General features: G+C 41.7%; 1 protein-coding gene across 7 annotated transcripts in view; it reads left to right on the top strand.

The window, feature by feature from the left end:
- The window catches only part of KRCC1 (lysine rich coiled-coil 1), a 28145-nt gene extending 15580 nt beyond the window's left edge, over positions 1–12565 (top strand). For 2 of the 7 annotated variants that reach the window (XR_012655998.1, XR_012656004.1), the window contains exons 7-9: positions 4276–4477; positions 5429–5533; positions 7868–12565. The gene's annotated coding sequence lies outside the window, so the exon portion shown is untranslated. Of the gene's footprint in view, positions 1–4275; positions 4478–5428; positions 5534–6851; positions 6925–7867 lie in introns of all 7 variants that reach the window. The other 5 variants (XR_012656001.1, XR_012656002.1, XR_012655999.1 and 2 more) reach the window with 5 other exon arrangements.
- Positions 12566–13729: the final 1164 nt, after the last annotated feature.

Below are 13729 nucleotides of genomic sequence, written 5' to 3'. Positions count from 1 at the left end.
CGAGATCCTTTTGATAGAGAACTAATGTAATATTTGGTGTCCTGTAGTACATGAAATGAGCTGGTGTTCTCAGGCTGCCTTTGTGCTACTCTCATGGGTAGTCTCAGGTCCTGGGTTCAATGGGCCATTGAGGGCTTGGCTACACTCACACTTTACAGCGCTGCAACTTTCGCGCTCAGGGGCGTGAAAAAACACCCCCCTGAGCGCTGCAAGATGCAGCGCTGTAAAGCGTCAGTGTAATCAGGGCGACAGCGCTGGGAGCACGGCACCCAGCGCTGCATTCTACACCCGTAAAGGATGTGGTTTACGTGCAGCGCTAGGAGAGCTCTCTCCCAGCGCTGCCGCTCTGACCACACTCACACTTCAAAGCACTGCCGCAGCAGTGCTTTGAAATTCCAAGTGTCGGCATACCCTGAGACTGAAACTACCTTTGCACCCCTACAGATGGTCCTTCTATGGCAGGGTTGAGTCACATTAGCAAAGGAGTGGGGAAGGGGCATGCACCATGTCTGCCTAAAGCAGTGGTTTTCAATCTGTAGTCTGCAGACCCCCTATGCCTAAGATTTCCAAAGGGGTCCATGCCTTCATTTGACTTTTTTTAGGGGTCCGCACAACAACAAAAAAAGGTTGAAAACCACTGGCCTGTGTTGTCTGGGGGTCTTTGGCTAAGGGAGGATAGGAGTTTCCTTTGCTGTCATTCTTTCACCTTTAGGAGTGTAAAATTGACTCTCAAATGCTGCTCTGCTAACCCAAAGAGTGATTGTTCTGTCATGTAAGTACTTCACATGCTATTTGTCAAATGTTCTCATCCAGCATATGTGATATGGATCTCTATTTTATATAGAGATGTTATAATTTTCTAGCCATTCATATTGTATAAATAATGAATGTGGTTCATATTTTTTCCAGATATTTGGCTCAGTAGATATTTATATAAGTCTATTTTTTAAACAATTACCAAGCCTGTTTAAAAAAAAAAAAACTTACCGTGAATTGCAAGTACATATTTACCATATATGCTGTTTTTAACTGTACACTATCCATGCTTTTTTTCTTCCCTAGTTGCAAAAGTATCTCGATACTGTTAATAACTAAAGGAAAGTATGCCAATTTTAGGTTATTAATCTAATTGAAACCACAAAAGCATGGGAATTCAGAGGTGAGGCACAGATGAAGGCAGGCTCAAGGCTCTATCTGCACAGATCTGATTGCAGAATCAGGGACTTAATCTGTAACACATTCTTTTCTAAACTTGTATATGGCAAGGGTCTTTAGACAGACAGCTGCTGTATATCAGCACAGTAAGATTGAGCTGTGGGATATTTTCAGTCTTAATTTTAAACTTCCTGGTTGCATTAGGACTGCTTGAATGAAGGTTCAATATGAGACAGGATAATCTAACAGAATGAGGAACTGGGAATCACAACTCCTGGATTCCATTCCCAGCTCTGCCACTGGCTTGCCACATGACCTAACCTAACTCACTTCACCTTGCGCTTCAGTTTCTCCATCCATAAATTAGGTATAATAATAATTACCTCTAAGAGAGGTGCTGTAAGCTATACTGTTTGTAAAGAGTGTGGTGGTCCTCAGCTAAAATGTGTTGTGTGAGTGCAACGAGTATGTATCTTTAGGGTAGATTTTAGTGTTTCCTGTGCCCACCTGTCTTTTCTCCCTGGTATGTGATACATTAAAATATCCATTGTGATATCCAATACAGATATGTTTGAAAAAGGTTATGACTAAATAGGACCTCTCTCCTGCACTTTCAAGAGCAGGAGAAAAGTCTGGTTGACCGTGAAATAGAATATGTAGCAGAATGATGTCATCTGAAAGCTGCACAGTGTACAATTTAAAGATAAATGTGAACTTCTGAATATACCTCGTATGCCCCCAACTCAGCAAGGTACATTGTGACTATTCACATCTTACATTTAGTCGTGCACTTAACCTACCTTGCTGAGTCAGGATCTAGGTCTTTAAAATCTCTCCTGAAAGTCTTCCCTGGCAGAATCTCTATAAAGTGAAGATTAAGGGTCTTCTATTTTAAATGAAGTATATGATCTGAATATAATACCCTTCAACTAGCTCCTATAACTGTGTAGTTCAAGCTTATTATATAAGCAGTACAATTTATTTATTCATTTATTTATTTATTTCTGAGTTAGTCTAATCGCATAGGGATATTACCAAGGATATAAAAATATATCAGGTGAACAAATTTTCAGAATGTTTCAACTATCAAAATAAGACATTAATTTGACTGTTAAGCATTCCAAAAATTCTTGTAAGTAACATTTGTGTTATTACTCATGTTGCTGTGGTAAAAATGCTTCACAGTATTTAAAAAAAATGGGACCAAATTTCAGTGAAGTAGCTAAATGATGATTGTTGATTAGTTTAGGGTTTTTTCTCATATTTATTTTATGCTCTATTGCTTTTAGTAATCCCTCTTTAGAATGGGGAGCATATAATTCTAAACACCCTGAACCTCTGAATCATGAGATGGAGCCCACCATCTGTATTTGGATCTCTCTAAAAGTTAGTGACTTTGGGTTTTAAAAAATGTGTTTATCCATCAGAGTACTGAACCGAAAGCATCAGGCTGTGATTCAAGAGATCTCTGTTCTCCTCCCAACAATTCCACAGATTTTCTGTACGACCTTGGGCAACTCTCTTAATTTTTCCTTGCCTTGGTTTCCCCATTTGTAAAAATGGGCTGATAATAGTTTCATGGGGTTGTAAGGCTAAATCCATTAATTTTTATGAGAAGTGAAGATACCATGGTTATAGGCTTATAAAAATGTCTATAAATAAAGATAAATAGATAGATATGTACAGTGATGTCCAAAAATGAGCATAAATGCCACATTTTTTCCCCTTTCTGCAGGAAGTCTTAAAAACAAACAGAGAATGATTCCTTCTAGAGAAGGTTCAACCTACAGCTAAAAGAAAAATGAACTCACTTTGGCAGTCCCTCTTGTCAGATCAAAAGTTGGGCCAAAACACCATCTGATAAATTTTCAATAAATGCAGAAGTGTCTTCATTTCAGAGAGCTACAGGAAAAGCACATAACCAGCTTTGCTGCTGTTCCATGCATGACAAGCTGCACATGATAAACTGGAGCAGCAAGTTAGGCCTAAATTCTCGACTTGTGATTTTGGGGTGTCAAACTTTTAAACCTCTTAAAGTGCCCTGATTTTCAGAGATTGCTGAGGACTTGCTCTCTCAAAATCAGGCTTCGTTAAGGTGTCTCAAGTTGAGCACCTGGAATCGCTACTCAGTTTTGGAACACGTAGAGTTTCGTGCGCCAGCTCTTTCACCTCTAGAGATGTAGGCCCCCCTAGCTTTGTCCCAAATAATCTGAACTTGCTGGTCTCATCTTAGAATGTGAAATTCTCTGCTGCACAAACAGGCCGTCTCCTCTAATGAGGGATTATTGCGTGTCAGGACTGAAGTAACTTGTAGACCCATGACGTGAAACTTGCACAATGCCTTTCTGCTCACGCATAGTGCTTTCCTGTGCTTGCTTAGCCCGCTCTCAACTTCAACGCCTTTTTTAACCAGTGTGCTTAACAAGTCACCTGACACGCGGTCCCCTCCACGTACAGTCAAACTGGTTGTGGCTTCATTCACATTATCTCATTAAGGCCCCACTCCCACAAGGTGCTGAGTGACTACAGTTCTGCCTGAAGTCTTCACCCAAGTACAGGACTACTCCAACAAGAGGTAAGGTTGCTCAGCACCTTGAAAGATTAGGTCCTTATACCCAACGCTGCTCCCTTTGAAGTCAATGGAAGTTTTGCAAAGTTTTCCTGGATCAGGATCAGGCCCTAGACATTTAAGGGATAGGGATGCATAATCTTAGTACGTCTCTCTCTTGGTTTAATGTGCCATACAAGGCCAAATCAGGCATAAACATCCGTGCATTAGTCTGTGAAATCCATATCCATTATTCCCCATCATGCAGTTTTTTGACCTGGAGGGTTCAGTGCAGTTCTGAATTATTTGTAGATGAAAACTCTCAGGGCATGATTCTCATTTAAGCTAAGGCCCCTTTATGCAGCTCTGGCACAGTATGTAGGCAATATGCCTTAATGCTGCCATAGTTTATATATACGTCCGTTTTCAGATGCTTAGACTCTGACTGATGTAAAACTACTCTATTGTAAATGAGATTCAGGCCCTCAAATCTGAGCGAGAATGTCACCCTAGATTCTTTACTGGCTTCTCTATGTATTTTGTATCTCTCTCTTTCTCTCTCTCTTTTCTAGCTTAGCAGATGAAAGAAAACAATCTCTCATCCTAAGGAAAGAGGAGAGCTATGGGCGGATCACACACATCAACCACACTCTTCTCTCTCCGCTGTCTCCTCAGCCGTTCATGTGGCAAAGGTGTTATGTAGGCTAACACGTGCAAAGCTGTGCGCACAGTGTGCTGCTTGGCTGTGCGGAGCAGGTGCTTGCAAGGCATCAGGTACGTACAGTATTTAGTGCAGAAGTAGTCACAGTGGCATAACCCCTCCTGCTCTTCCCTTTCGTGCTGTCCCTCTTCTCTTCATATGTGACAAAACAGGAAAGCTAATGTCAGTGAGGAATAAGAAATTCAGAATATACGTTTGTGCTGATGTCCAGTCTCTATTTTCTTTATAGTGACTGTTTGGTCTGCTGTAGTTTTTACCCTAAGCTATTATTTTACACCAATTATCAGTGATGATTTAATAGCATGGACTGCTCCAAGCTTTGCCTGTATCGCACTGGCAACTTGATTGAAACCACTAGTTCCATTTTATGGAAGGGCACGAAAGACGGCAGGATGGAGGCATATATATGTAACAATATAATATGTTCTGTCAGGCTTGTTATCTATTAGAGGTAGCATAACTGTAACAAACATCTTTTTATAAAGCTGTATACTGTAACCCTGTGTTGGGCAGACAAAGAGAAACTGTTACACAGGTAAATGACTTACATGTCTTTGCTCACATTGAGGGGCTCTGGTGTTACTGCAGTTCCCACAAGTGCAGAGCTAGCGTAGTTTAATGCGATCACAACAGCAAGATGTATATATTGAGTATGATCCAGAATGTGCCTGTGTTGCATTGATGGATCACAGGAGAAATGTAACCTGAGCCTCAACTGTTCTAGCCCCTATGTTTAAATAGTAATAATAAGTAAAAAGTTAAGCACCTAAATCAGTTGTTTTGGTTTTCAGAAGTGCTGATCACGTGCAGCTTCAGTTGACTTCACTGGAAATTGTGGGTGCTCAGCACCTCTGAAAATCAAAGGCCACCCATTTAGGTGCCTAAAAATGGATTTGAACAAATTTGAACCTTCTGACCTTAGTAAGATCAAGGATAATTGTGAAATGCGCAAATGTGACATCTTAAAGTCACTCATTCTGCCCTACGTGTGTTTATTTGTCTAGTGGGCCCATGAAAATGAGCTTCCCACCACTTGCTGTGCTATGCTAGCTGGCTTGATTTGTCTCATTCACCATTGAATAATACTGGTGCCTGCCTATGGAGGTATGGTAAGTCTGTTGACTTTTTCCCCCCTCTCTCTCCCTGCATCCCCCGACCCATATTGTATGGTGGTTGCAGGTCTCTGGTAATGTCTATTTTCATCTGATACACACAGAGATGTGTATTTGTATTAGTTTTGGTGACTAGCTGTATAAAGTACACAACTCTTGCTATTGTTCTGATACATGGTACATATGATGACTCATACAATGATATACAATCAAACTGATTCTATGAGTCAACAGTGTGCCCTTGTTGCCAAGAAGGGTAGCAGCGTTTTGGGCTGTATAAGTAGGAGCATTGCCAGCAGATCGAGGGACATGATCATTCCCCTCTATTCTGCATTGGTGAGGCCTCATCTGGAGTACTGTGTCCAGTTTTGAGCCCTACACTACAAGCAAGATGTGGAAAAATTGGAGAGTCCAGTGGAGGGCAACAAAAATTATTAGGAGGCTGGAGCACATCACTTATGAGGAGAGGCTGAGGGAACTGGGATTGTTTAGTTTGCAGAAAAGAAGAATGAGGGGGGACTTGATAGCTGCTTTCAGTTACCTGAAAGGGGGTTCCAAAGAGGATGGATCCAGACTGTTCTCATTGGTACCAGATGACAGAACAAGAAGTATGGGAAGGAATTTTCCTCCAGGGCAGATTGGCAGAGGCCTGGAGGTTTTTCGCCTTCCTCTGCAGCATGGGGCACGGGTCACTTGCTGGAGGATTCTTTGCAGTTTGAGGTCTTCAAACCACAATTTGAGGACTTCAATAACTCAGCATATTAGGAGTGATATATGTATATAAGTGGAATGGGTGAGATTCTGGGCTGCATTGTGCAAGATGGTCAGACTAAATGATCATGATGGTCCCTTCTGACCTTAAAGTCTGTGAGTAATGGTCTCAGGTTGCAATGGGGGAGATTTAGGTTGGATATTAGAAAAAACATTTTCACTAGGAAGGTGGTGAATCACTGGAATGGGTTACCTAGGGAGATGTTTTAATCTCCATCCTTAGAGGTTTTTAAGGTCAGGCTTGACAAAGCCCTGGCTAGGATGATTTAGTTGGGGATTGGTCCTGCTTTGAGCAGGGGGTTGGACTAGATGACCTCCCGAGGTCCCTTCCAACCCCAATATTCTATGATATTCTGTTGCCATTCTATTCTGTATGTGTGTCCTTTGAATGCATTTACAAGTGGCTAATGCTCTGCAGGAGCATTTAAAAAAAACAAAAGGAACCTGTTAAATTAACATTACAGTTCTGAGTGAATATAGCCAAAGTTAAGGCTATTCAGAATTAATGCTTCCTCCCTATCTCTCCACATCATGCTGATGTCAGCCACATCCTTTTTCATGGTTGCAGAAGCAGTGCTGGAGAGGCCTTCATCCCTGCTTTAAGCTTAGAGTGCCTGGTATATTTACAGTAGATAGATGACTCCATCTTTGATTCACACTTCTGCGAATATTGGTGACCACAGCCTGGCCCCGATCCTGCAGTCTGATTCACATGGACTGATGTCCATAGGATACTGCAAAAGTGTGAGATCTGCCAGCATGGATCAGATTGGCGGATCAGGGCCACTGTATGTAAGATTACTGCTTGATCTCAAATCTCTGTGTAGGCTGGACTCAAGAGAGTAAGGTGGAAACCTCCCCCCAGCCCTGTTAATTTACATTTAATCCTGTCATTATTGCAAGGAATGCTGTAACTATAAGGTCACTTAAAAAAAAATTTTAAATCTCTGTACTTACAGCGCTGTACACTCAGTTTTCATATTGAAATCTAATTACCTTGCCACCAATTGTATTCTTTTTATGCTTCGTTCATCTTGGACAGGGAGAGTGGCTTTGTTGATTTCACTTTCTGCTTCGAGCCCATTGTGGTTTTTAGGCACCAGCAAGTTCCTGTTAGAGTTGAGTGCCCATCACTGTAGGGGGAATACCTAATATTTTTATTCCATTTTTTAACTGAAAATAATTTTATTCATTTTTGGCTCTGCAAACCTCTTGACTGTGGGTCTAAACAACTTGGCAGTGTCCTTTTAAACATCTTGTAAGCCTGTTTTAATTTTTATTTTTTCAGGATTTAGAATAGAAAATATATGAATTCATAAGAGGTCACTGGGTCCCCATCTTAAAATATAATTCCAGTCATTCAGCTCCCCAGTAAAAACAGATGTAATGTGTTTAAATACTTTACAGGGGGAAAGGTTCTTGTTTCCTCAGTGTCAACCCTGAACCCGTCTACCCTTGCTCATTCTGCCCTATGGAGTAGCTCATATGTCAACTTTAATGTTGATTCAAAAAGATTTCAGACACTTCAGTGGATTTCAAAGCCTCTCTTGTGTTTTACAGGTGTACAGAACAGAGAAACAACACAGGCAAGAGGCTATCTCAGTATCCCAGATGAGTTGCCCAACTTTCTACCTAATTCTTCTGAGAACGTTAATCCAGATGATCTCATTGGTCCACCAAGCAACAACCTTCTTTCCAGTCCATAGTTGAGGCTCACTTCTTCAGTTGTGCCCTCAAGAAATGAGCAAACAATTATATCTACATTACTCTGGGGGGAATTCTGCACCAAAAAATTAAAAATTCCGCAAAAAATTAAAAAGTATGTGCACAATATTTTAAAATTCTGCATATTTTATTTGTCAAAATAACACAATATAATCCCACCAGTTTCAATTATTTTTGGTCATTTATTTAAAAATACTGTCAGCATGTGTGTCTGTAACAATACAGACCAACAAAAAAGATTCAGGAAATGTTTTTTGACAAATAGATTCCTAACTAGACATATTAATTCAGAATTCTGAGTAATAATTCATTTAAACTACAATACAGAACCATTTCCCGCACCTCTCAGAAGCAGAGCAAAGGTTTGGGGGAGTCAGGGGTAATGGAGGAGCTGAGGGAGAGGGAAGTAAATTGCTGGGAAGAAGCCTGGGTGTGAACTTGGAGGGTTGTTGGGTCAGGGGTGGAAATGTATGCAATGGGTGGTTGTTTTTGTTTTTTTTTTGTTTGGTGGGGAAGGGCAAGAAAGGATTGTTAGGGAACTTCCCCCATGCAGACCCTAGCTGACCCCTAGCCTCTCCCATTGAGTCAGGAACATCTGCTCCTGTCCCTGATGTGTCCTTGCACCTCTCCCCCCCCCCATCCACATGTGTCCCTCCACTCCTACTCAGACTCGCACTCCCCCCATCCCCATGTGGCCCTGCACCCCTCCCCCATCCCTACGTGGATCTGTACCCCATCCCTGTGTGACTGTGTCCCCACCTATCCACTCTCCTGTCTCGATGTGGCCCTGTACCCCCTCCCCCATCTCCATATGTCTGTGTCCCCATTCAGCCACCCTCTGTCCCTATGTAGCTCAAGCACCCTCCCCCATCAACCTGTGGTCCTGCACCTCTCTCCCCCTGTGGCCCTGTGCCTCCAGTCCCATTCAGACCAGTCTGTCCTCCCCACTTGCCCTTATGATCTGCTTTCTGACCCCCCAGCACCCCAGGCTGTCTCCCCATAGCCCCTATATTCTGACCTGGCCTGACAGGCACTGTGAAGAAGGCAGGCTTTTTCTCTTCCCTAGCTGGCTGGGAGCTGCTGCTGTGTTCTAGCATCACAGCAAAAGGCAGAACTGCAGCAACATTTAGGCAGAAGCCTTTTTCTGCACAAAAAAATAAAATTATGCATGGCTTATTAATTATGTTTGCATGCAGTAGCGCAGAATTGCCCCAGGAGTACTACCTGCTTATACCACCTGTTGATCGATCATGCTGTGCATGCACATATGCTACATCACATGTGATTGTATTGCTCTGTCCCTCCTTTACTGCTTTGTTACTGTCACTTGTTTGGTCATGTCCCTTTCTGTACATCCTGTGAAGTGTTTGGCATGATTTGGAACAATGTAAAACATCTACTACTAACAATGAACTGAGTGATATACAGCCTCAGACCCTATGCCTGGCTACTAGGACTAGCAGGAGTAAAATCTTTTTATTTTTGTCATTAAAGCCAGCCCTTGTGTTTCTGAACATTAACAGAGAGCAGATCCACTGAGTAAGGAGGTGTCATTTCTACCTAATCACTTTTCATAATCTGGTGTGTATGGGATAACCATTTGCACCTCACTAGTGCATAAACTGATTTTATTCTGAACATCCATCATCATTATTTATTTCATAGAATGCATTATATGTTCACTGCTTTACACAATGTGTAAGGACAAAAGGTCCTTGGCTCAAATTATAATCTAACTCGGACAAATATAATACACTGTGCAATTCAGACCTAGAAATGCAAAGAGACCTTGTGTGGGAGGAGCACAGGAAGGTTCTCATCAAAGCAATGACTTTTCAGCAGTGGAAGATTTGAAGGAGGAGATTAAGTCGTTTTGACGTGTGGGATGCAGAAGGCTGCTTCAGGCCTAGGGGCCTGTTTGAAAAAAGGCTTGAAGTTAACAATGGGAGAAGTAGATAAAAGGATCCATGAGAAGAGAGGGAAGAGAAGAGCCTAAGGATCTAGAGAGGATGAAAAATGTAAGAGCTCTTGCAAAGACTTGAAGCTTGAGGAGGAGAAATTCAAACAGGAAGTGAAATCGGTCTAAAAGGTTTCAAGGGGAACTGGAGGGGCTCAGCTCAACGTGGCAGCAGAGAAGAAACCAAGCAGCCACATCAACAAAATAATCCCCTATTCAAATGTTTTCCTGATACTAAAAATTATCTTAGATGATGCAGAAAAATCATTGAAATTACTTGTTTAAAATCAGTGGTGGTAGTGTTCCTAGCTCTGTTACTCCCCTGCTGACCTACCTTGACCCAGGTTAGCTTATCCTAGTGGAGATTATGACTAGAGATGGCTGGAGGGCAATAATTCTGTTTTGTAGCAACTTTTTGGAACAAAACCAAAACTTTTCGGAATGATTTTGTGAAAACAGAATTGTGTCAAAATGTCCATTTTCAAGTAAAACCTGAGCTTTTTGATCCTAGAAGGTGTGACACATTCTGTGGCGTGGTGGGTAGGGCCTGGATGGGGGAGACCACCATTCAAGTCTCTGCTCTGATTGCTGGAAGAGATTTTCATCCTAGATCTCTCTGAGTCAGGCAGGGAAGAGACTTGAACCTGGATGTCCCACATCCCAGGGGCCTCACCACCAGGCTATAGAGGTGTGATCGATAGAAAGAAAGACTGAATCTCTCAAAATGTCATTTAAATTTTATTTAGTCCAAAATGTTCAAATCAGTTCTAGTTAAGTGACTTGATCGTGGTCTACAAGTACATACGTGGGGAAGAGATTTGTGATAGTAAACACCTCTTTAATCTAACAGAAGGTGATACGACAAGATCTAGTAGCTGGAAGCTGAATGTAAACAAATTTAGACTAAAAATAAGGCGCAGTTTTTTAAGAGTGAAGGTAGCTCACTATTGGAACAACTTATTTAGGGGTGTGATGGATTCTTCATCACTTGAAGTCTTTAAATCAAGCCTGGTTTTCTTTCTAAAAGATATGTTATAGCTCAGACAAGCTGTGGGCTTGACACACAAACTACTGGATGAGTTTGCTGGCCTGTTATGCAGGCGATCAGACTGGATGATCATAACTGGTTCTTTCTGGGTCCTTGAATTTTTCCAGTCTGTAAAACTGAGATATAGTTATGTACCTGCCTTTCTAATGCACTTTGAGATCTACAGATGGCAAGGGCTGTATAAGAGCCAAATATAACTATTAATATTCATTGTATATTAAAGTGTTAAAAAGTTGCTTAACAAACATTTGCATGGTATTCTGAATATTTTTATTATAAAGTAATGCACATTGGAAAAATTAATCCCAATTATACATACCAAATGATGGATTCTAAATTAGTTATTACCATTCAAGAAAGATCTTGGCGTCATCATGGATAATTCTCTGAAAACATCTGCTCAATGTGCAGCAGCCATCAAAAAAGCTGACAATGTTAGGAACCATTAGGAAAGGGATAGATAATCAAAGACAGAAAATATTATAATGCCACTATATAAATACATGGTACAACCATATCTTGAATAGTGCATGCAGTTCTGGTCACCCCATCTCAAAAAAGATATATTAGAATTGGCAACGGTACAGAGAAGGGCAACAAAAATGATTAGGGGTATGGAACAACTTCCCTATGAGGAGATATTAAAAATACTGAGACTGTTCATCTTGGAAAAGAGATGACCAAGGGGTGGAATATGAAGGAGGACTATTAAATCATGTCTGGTGTGGAGAAAGTGAATGGCGAAGTGTTATTTACCCCTTCATATAGTAAAAGAACTAGAGTTCACCTATTGAAATGAATAGACACCAGGTTTAAAACAAAGATAAGTACTTCTTCACACAACACAGTCAACCTGTGGAACTCATTGCCAGGGGATGTTGTGAAGGCCAAAAGTATAACTGGATTCAGAAAAGAATTACATAAGTTCCTGGAGGATAGGTCCATCAATGGCTATTAGCCAAGATGGTCAGGAATGCAGCTCAATGCTCTGGCTATCCCTAAACCTCCGACTGCCAGAAGCTGGAGCTGGTAGACAGGATGGATCACACAGTAAATTGCCTTATTCTGTTCATTTCCTCTGAAGCATCTGGCACTGGGCACTGTCAGAAGACAGGATGCTGGGGTAGATAAACAATTGCTCTGACCCAGTATGGCCATTCTTATGTTCTTATGATTGTATTTCCTTTGAGTCTCTGTCTCATTATTAACAATTAGTTAATTGGCTTCAAGTCTTTCAAACACATGAGAAAATTTAGTTGTGTGCAGAAGTGTTTGCAGGATTGGGCACCTCTTGTTTCTCAGCTAGACACCTTTGTAAATGAGGTCTTGTTCACCAATGGATTTTCCTGCGTTCAGTAAAGTTTTTATTCCTGTTTTTAAACAATAATTGCAATGCTGTGGTTTTCAATATGATTGATTTTTTTGCCTTGTATATTAAATTAAATCAGATTTCATGAACTTTAATAAATGTTATGATTATATTTATAGATGTTCTTAATCTAGAAATAAATATTTTATTTTCTTTGGACTGTTTGGGTGTTAAGTAACTGTTTTACTGTTCCTGAAATTGATACCCAAGTCCATGTTGCATTCTGTGATGGGGAGTACCAGACTCTTTGAGGCCTTTCCTGGAGGCCTTGTAGTCCTACCACACCCTGCCCCAGGAAAGGAACAGTGAAGGTGGGTCCTCCAGCACTGCCTAGAAAGGCTGCAGGAAGGCAGCCTATCAGAGAATAACAGGCTCAGATAAAAAAAGCTACAGGATCTGAGCAACTCTGTTCCTGGCTGGAACCAGAAGGGTGATGTAGGGCTAGAAGACTGTGAAACTCTCCAGACAAGGTGTACTGGGAGAGACCATGCTCAAGCAGGGAACAGACAGAGAGAACCCAAAGATTGTAACCCTAAGGTAACAAGTGAATGTGATGGAGGCAAGAGGGAAGCAGCCCAGGGAATGCAGCCAAAACTATTAAGGGAAGTAGTCCAGGGCTGCTGTTTACAGGGTCTCTGGGTTGGGACCTGGAGTAGTGGAGTGGGCCTGGGTCTGCCCTGACCAGGCCAGTGGAGAGGTGCCCTAAATCCCAAAGAGGTGACAAGATTCCTTAGTAAAAACCCAAGAAAAGGGGCTAGATTTAAAGGAGCCCAAGAGGGGCTGAAGAGAGAAGGTACCTTCAGGCAGGAGGGGCTGAGTCCAGTTTGAGCCAGGGAATTGGAAGATCTTTGTGTTTGTTTTAGACTTGAGTACCCCAGAAAGGGTTCATTCGTGCCCACTGTCTGTGTGTGACTTGGACGGAGGGCTGAGCCACTGAAGACCTGCCTAGTGAGGTCAACAGCCTATAGGGGGTGCCAGGAGAAAAAGAAGAAGCTGACAGGAGGCACTCATGATATGTGAGTGCACAGTGTCACACGTTCATACAGTGGCATAAACCTGTGGTATTTATCATTTGTGGTGGTGATGATTATCAATAATCCAGGGCCCTTAGATACTCTAGGACCTAGACTTGAATATCTGAAGTGGAGATTTCCCCATTAAGAAGCTGGCCTAGGCTTTCATACCCTTTAAGAGTTAGCCAATGCCAAATACCATTTAATTATTCATATAGTGCTGTTAATGTTGCCTGGCATTGGACAAACTGTGAATGTGCTGCATAAAGAAGAGTCGCCACACCTTATAGCGTATAGTCTGGCGTGATAA

Source organism: Chelonoidis abingdonii, chromosome 5, assembly GCF_003597395.2.
Source record: "Chelonoidis abingdonii isolate Lonesome George chromosome 5, CheloAbing_2.0, whole genome shotgun sequence".
Taxonomy (NCBI): domain Eukaryota; kingdom Metazoa; phylum Chordata; order Testudines; family Testudinidae; genus Chelonoidis; species Chelonoidis abingdonii.
This window is presented reverse-complemented; position numbering and strand designations above follow the sequence as displayed.